The sequence below is a fragment of the Elephantulus edwardii genome, unplaced genomic scaffold, assembly GCF_000299155.1.
Source record: "Elephantulus edwardii isolate Elephantulus edwardi_28Jun2011 unplaced genomic scaffold, EleEdw1.0 scaffold00121, whole genome shotgun sequence".
Classification (NCBI taxonomy): Eukaryota; Metazoa; Chordata; class Mammalia; order Macroscelidea; family Macroscelididae; genus Elephantulus; species Elephantulus edwardii.
In genome coordinates this window covers 6956467-6963781 of record NW_006399871.1, presented here as the reverse complement: position 1 = coordinate 6963781, position 7315 = coordinate 6956467, and positions in this window count along the sequence as shown.

Below are 7315 nucleotides of genomic sequence, written 5' to 3'. Positions count from 1 at the left end.
ATAATCCACTCTGCAACCCTCATTGCGTACTCTACGATAAAAATAATGCCCTAAAATATAATACTTTTAGACTATTCTCTCCCCCGTAGACTTCAATGCCGTAAACATATTTCATCCAATTTTTCTCAGTCTTACCCCCACCCCAATGCCAGCCTCATTCTACAACAGTGGCACCATATAGCATTTGTCCAAAAGGGATGCTTTTTAACATCTTCCCCCAAAACCCTCCACTCTGTTTAGTTAAGTGAGTGACGACTGCATTGGGTCTTCAGCTGCACTGGTTTTCCCTGTGTGGGCATCACAGTCCTCAGAGAAATATGAACGATCCGGAATAATTCCAGGCATCACGGTCAAGGTTACTCTTCAACCTGTTGGCAAATGAGCAGTTCACCGAGACAAGAGGAGAGTCTATGCCAGATTTGGAAAACTCTATCGTTTCCAGTATTTCATCATCTGCTCGCCCCTGAGAGTTACAATGGCATTGAGATTCAATCCCACAAAGCCTGTAATTGACTCTCTCAGAATTTCCCCTTGTAAAACCCTTCAACCAGAGACTACCATTGAGTTGATTCCTATCCATGGCCGTCTTCCATGTGGTTTCTGAGGCTGTTAGTCTTTTATGGCAAGGGATTGCCCATCTTTTTAAAGAAAGAAGATCAGATGGTGGGTTTGAACTGCTGACCTTTGATTTACAGCCCAACACTTAAACACCTAATTAGCTAGCTTCTTTTAAAAAAAAAGCTGTGGATTTGTTTTGTTGGGGTTTATTTTGTTGTGGTGGGCTTTTATGGGTTGTTTGGGTTTTTTTTTAAGTTCCTTATCGGCTCAAATGTGTGAGGAACATTCAGAAGCAACTTTTTTTTTGTTGTTTTTTTTTTCAAGTATCTGCCTCTTCCTTTCTCTCTCTCAAAAGAAAAAAATTAATAAATTGCAGAAGGCGGCAGCATTTCCATCGTCCTCTGGCTCCTGGAATCCTGCCCCCACCCCTGCCCCCCACCCGCCTCCCACATTTCCCATCCCCCAAACCCATCCCTCCCCTTTCCCCCCCAAAAAAATCCCGGAAAAAAAGGCACATTTAGACCTTCCACTCATGCAAATCAGCAAAGAAAAAAGGTGGGGAGGAATGTGGGAGGAATGTGGAAGTAAGGGGGCCCACAGACAGTTGAGGTCCCCCATGTATCACCCCCAAAAAACCACCTTTGAGGGAAAAAAATGGAGAAAATAAATGAGAACTCAAGGGACATGGGAAGTTATGATGGGGGCTGGGAGAGCCCCAGACCCTGCCTCAGAAAAGTGGAGGCCTGTGGCCTACGTCCCTGCAGCTGGCACTCCTCAGAGGGGCCCTGACTTCTGGAGTGTGCATGGGAGAAGATGAGGGAGGGCAGGTAGCCCCCAGTGGATCTGTGTGTGCGTTGGGGGCGGGCAGGGGTGGGGGTCCTGAGGAGCAAGGGCTCAGGACCAGGAGCCCGGCTCCCCCACCAGATCCCAGGTTCCTAGGACTTAGGAGCCCAGTTCTGGGGTGCAAGATACATGCAGAGGAGTCTACCCCCTCCAGTAGGCTGGATCAAGTTAGAAAGGAAATAAATAAGAAGGGGTCAGGAATGGGGGGAGGTCAGGGCATGAAGGGGATGGGCAATTCAGTCCAGACCAGGGGCCCGGAAGGTGGAGGCAGGCGTTCCGGGCCAAGCCAAGCAGGATCAGAGTCTCTCTCGGGCAGGGACCCAGATGTAGGGGCCTGAGAGGTCCTCGATGACTCGCTTCACCTTGTGGTAAATCTCCTCGAAGCTGTCACCTTCCACGATGGCTGAGAAGCACTCTGTAAATTCTTGCTCCAGCTTGGTGGCTCTGTCAAAGAGAAGCAACGTTTTTTGTGTTTACATGAGGTTGGTAAGGTCTTACCTGCCCTATGTCATTGATGAAGAAAGTCAAGTTCAGGGAGTTTGAGGGACTTCTCCGTGGACAAGTGGAGCTGTGTCTCAGGACCATGTATATCTGAGTCCCATGTGTTTTCCTTTCACTCAGCAGGTTCTTAACTTAGGATCTTCCAGTTGACCTCAAGGGACTTGACTAGATAAATCTGTATGCGTGTTTTGCTATAAAGAGGCTTCACAGCTGGCCCGGGATTTCCAAGGCAATCCATGATCTATGAGTTGTTAAGAACACTCTGTCTTCTTTGCTTGGCACAGAGTTGGCCTCCAACATTTGTGTGCTGGCTGGAATTGGAGATAAGTGGAAGGAGGTAGTGGGATCTCAGAGGAGTATTACCGTTTATTCCCAAGAAGACTCAGTGGGCCATATGCTTGGGCTGCATGCAGCAGGTGAAGTTCTGACAATGATATTCCAGGGGACACATACAGAAAGTGAGGCAAGGCAGATAGCCCGGCACCTAGGGGCAGCTCAAGTCACCTCACTCCTTCAGTGCTGTTCAGTCAGTGTGGGCTCCTGGTGGTCCTCCCCCAGCTCTCTGAGGCTGTAATCACCATGGGAGGAGATTGCTCATCTTCCGCCCACAGAACCACTGGTGGATTTCAGCGTGAGAGACGTGTGGCATTTTGGTTTGTGGCACAACATCCGACAGACTACTCCATTGGAGCTCCTGGAGAGCACGTGTCTCTATAGGGAGTCCGAAGTAACGGCCACGGATTCACCTCCCACTCGCAGCAGTAGTCCATCAGGTTTCCAGGCCTTAACAGGAGGCAAACCTGAATGCAAAGCTTTCTTCTCCGGAGCCACTGGCAGAGCCCTATCTCTGAGGATGTGAGACCTCTCAGTCAGCAGCACCATATGCTACGTCTGGCTTGGATCCACAAACAACAATCTTGGTATCAGCTGTCAAGAAATCAAAATACATGTTGTGTTGTTTTAGGGAACTTGCTGTCAGTGATCTCTCCAGAGTGCCGAAGAGCAACAATGTCAGTCTAGAGACTAAGGTGCGCCTAATGATCTTCTCCATCTGACAACTGGGAAATTACTGCGGATGGCAGAAGGAGAATCAATGCCTTTGAGTTGAGGTGCGGAAGAAGCATATTGAGTAGACCACGGACCGCCAAGAGAACAAACAGGTCTGTCTTGGAGAGGGTGAAAACAGGGTGCTCCTTGGAGGCAAGGATTTTGAAACTCTGTCTCACATACTTTGGGCATGTTGTCAGGACAGACCGGTCCTTGGAGAAGGACATCATTCTTGGAAGGGCAGCACAGGAGATGAAGACCCTGGATGAGATGGATTTTGACACAGTGACTGTGACAATGGAGGCAAGTGTATCAGAGACACTGAGATTGGTTCAGAATAGGGCAAGGTTCAGAGCCATTGTTTAAAGGGTGACAGTGACTCATATCTGACCTGACAGCCCATAACAACAACAACAACAACAACAAAGTAAGCTACCTGGGCTCCTCACATAGAAGTTGAGAGAGAGAGAAATATCCTGTCCATCTCCTTGGCTGGGAATGAGGTAGCAGTTTAGGGGTTTCTGGGTCCTCTTTGGGAGAACAGACTCTCAAGGTCTGTCCTAAAAGGAAATAAAATCCACAGCCCTCCTATGGAGACACCCTTCACCCACGGAGCCAGCTCATTTTAGACTGAAATAAAGGGGAGAGATGAATTGGCCAAATTTATGTAGAGAAGAGAAATGAAAATGAGGCTTTGGCAAAAGAGCTGAAACAAGTGTGGAGATAAAGGAGCGTGATTGTCAAGCCCGTTGTCATCCTAGCAACTGGATCGGCGTCCACATGTACTCCTTGGGCATCTTAAAGAACTAGACATCTATCATGGCTTGGCATCCATCCAGAGACGTGCAGAACAATCAGGACATTTTAATCCAAATGACAGTGTATCATACAGCCTCCACCCCCGCCCCCACGGCTCAGAGGGCACACGCTGCTAGAATGCTGAAAATCTGATTAACTGGGGCAGCAAGAAAAAGCAAAACAAGCCCAAGGCAAGCTTCCCGTTTGGGGCGTTTTCCGTCTTTGTGTTTGACAGGATGTGTTTGGAGGAGAGATTTCTGTGACCGCTGAGATACAGAGAAACTTGGTGCCCAAAGAAGAATGAGAGGAAACAAAAGCCTGCGTGTGAGTCCCAGGTCAGCACGGAGGCAGGAAGCATCCACCTGGAACACACTCAAAGCAAACAACTGCTGGCTGGAATGCTGGTCCACCAGTGCTCTTTGCAATGGGCCTGCTCCTCAGCAAAACACATAAAACGAAGGTGGCTATGCAGAGGTGATGATATGGGGAGGAAGTTGGGGAGCAAGATGATGCTTTGTGTGTGTGTGTGTGTGTGTGTGTGTGTGTGTGTGTGAACGAAGGAAGAGAAGAAAGCAGCAAAGCCCAGATTCTGTTGGTAGAGATGCCCTGAGTTTAAAATGCAGCCCACGGCGCGTCTCTGTCTCTTTCAGTAAAGTCCTGGCACCAGACTCGGGTCCTGGCAGCTCCTGGAGAGATTCTGAATAGAAGAGTATGAGAAGAAAAGCATGCTAGATCTCAAGATCCTGGAAGGCTTCTTAATCAGGTTACCGTGAAGAGGAGAGATTCAGGCCACAGTGCTGGCAGGATTTCAGTGCACCCAGTGGAAAATTATTGAAGCATATTTCATATCATCAGAGTCAAGGATGAATTTGGCATTATATAAGGCGAATGGCCTGAACACAGAGCCGGCTCAGCTGCCGTGATCTCTCCTCTTGAGAACTCCAAGTCTGGCAGCAATTAACTAGGCAGGAGAAAACAGAACAGAGGCCACTGCTTGGCCATCATCTGTATGGATCAGGGCAAGGAATTGTGAAACTCCAGCAGCTGGCAATGGCCGAGACCTGCCGGAACGCAGCAAGCCTGTATTGTGAGTAACGGTTTATGCCTGGAACATCTCACGAAGTTTTGTGAATGTTAATCCAACTGGGGCAAAGGGCCGGGAAGGTAAGAGGTCCTTTTTGCTGGGCTTCCTTGAGGTTCACCATGTGTCCTGGGATGAGTTGAGTCTAAATCCTGATGCTGAGAGACAAAAGAGGAAAAGAAATAAACCAACATGATCATCAACACAGCTGATGAGCCGAAACGGGATTTGGAGGCGAGTCATGACGCTTAGCGCAGATGCTTGTATTTGAGACCAGAAAAAAAAATTGTTCTGAGCCACAAATCTGTCAGGTTGTGTACAAGAAAGGATGGCAATGAACTCACAAAACATTCTTGAACCATAAGCCTCCAGTGAGTCTGGTCCCTGTGGTGGTGGAGTCTGGAGTTCAAGTACAGTAACATCTTGGCTGGCTGATGGATGTTATGGAACCAGAGCCCAGAGACATAAACAGCACTATTCATTGTGATCGCTTCTTTTCCTTCACACGCCTCTTTCTCCCCCTGGGGAGAAGACCAGCCAAGTTCAAAGGCAAAAGACCAAACTTGGTTAGATGCTGCAGAAGAGACAAATGCATTTATGGATAAGGGAAGTCTCAAACAGGTGACGTAGGGTAACAGGGACCCCAAATTACAGTTGCTTAAACAAGATGGAAGTTATTTCTTGCTCATGGGACAATGTGAACATCGCAGCCCAAGACAGGCCTGGTGACTGCATTATGGCAGATCCAGACTCCTTTAGTCGTGTTTCTCTGCTACCCGGAGGGTGTTGTCTTCATCCAAATGTGAATATGTTCACATCCCAGCAAGAAAGGAAGAATGAAGGGCGTTCCTCTGTATTCCAAAAGAACAGTGTGGATCCTCTGCACGTATTTCCACTCCCTTTGGTCGGCTTATGATCATATCATCACGCCAACCTCAAGGTGAAGCTGGGAGAGGTAGGGGTTTTTTTCCTAAATAGGCATGTACCCAGCTAAGAGTTACATTCTTATGGAAGTAAGAGAGAGGTCATCAGAAGGTGTTGCCATGCAATCAGTGCCCTGGTTTGCCCTCCTCACACAGAAAAGAAAATCTATACCTGGCAGGAGAGACCAGAGGAAAGGACCAAGACAATACAGTGTACAGCCGTCTTGGTGTCTCTTGGGAGAGCAGACTCTAGTGCATGGAGCATAAAAGTATAGGCTGAAGCTTGTAACGAGAAAACAGAGATGAGAAGAAAAAGATGAGGAGGCAAAAAAGAGAGTCAGGTAGTGAAGATAAATGTACTAAAAGTTGCACCCCCAAAGGGATGGACCTCTGTCCTCGAAAGGAACTAGGGAGAGAGGCTGTGTACTACTGAGGTGAGGCCCGATTTCCAGTGTCCTTCTAGGAGTGGGCCTCGCGCCTGAAGTCTGGCCAATGAGATGAGGCCACAGAGAGTTCAAAGTTTAACGGGTGGTTCTCATCCCAATCCCAGTTCTCTGATGTCATTCACGTCCCCAAAGTGTCCACTACTTCCGACATGACGCATGTGTCTAAAGCACCAATTCTATGCATGATATTGGCCTGGTAGCTTGATGTTCCAAGCATAATTTGTCTTTAATTGCTTTTGGTGAAACATTCTTCTAGGTCGTGTAACCCTGGTGTGTTCACTTGCTATACAGAGGTAACTCGTGGTTGCTGTGAAGCCGAACACTGTGACACTGATGTGTCAAATGCGAGAATGGTTACCCATGGTGGACAGTGTTTGGTGGAGCTCCCTGATTAAAACAAGCTTGGAAGCAGGAGTGACATCCACTTCTGTACTAGCTTGCCTCTGGAAACCCTATGAACTTGGAGAGAGGATGAAAGTTATACAGGAGGTGTCCAGGACTTTCATTCAGAGGGTCACTATGAGTCGCCTGAGACTCGACAGAACATAACAACAACAACAACAACAATCTTTTGCCTCTTCTTGCCCGTAGGGGGCTCTGGTAGCCTAGGGGTAAGAAGCTCCGTTGCCGTCCCGAAGGCACGTGAGGGCATCAGCTGCCCCACAGGAGGACAGACAATCTCCTCCCATGCAGTTTAACCGCCTCTGGAAACCCTGGGTTCTCAGCTATGGGTCGGTTCCACCTCAATGGTTCGCTACATGAACAACACTCCTAAGAGTGGTAGCTAACTCTAAGTCTTGTTTAAGTCTTCCACCCCACACGCCTTCATCAGTTGCTCTTCCTCATCCTCCCTCCCCCCTCCCGTGCTTTCTTTGTGCCGTACCCTCAGCGCCCTCAGACCTTGTCTTTGTCACAATCTCTTGGGCCTGGATGCCATGATTCTAACTCAGCCCTCTCTTATTTTTCTACTCTTTGCACATTCTCCAGTGCAATTCCACCCTAAGTCTATATCAAGTCTTATTCCAACTGCAAGTGCCATACAGTGGATCCTGTGAGACCCAGAACGCGAGAGGATTTCCTTGCTTTGGGGCATCTTACAAATGTCCTGTCTTGAATAG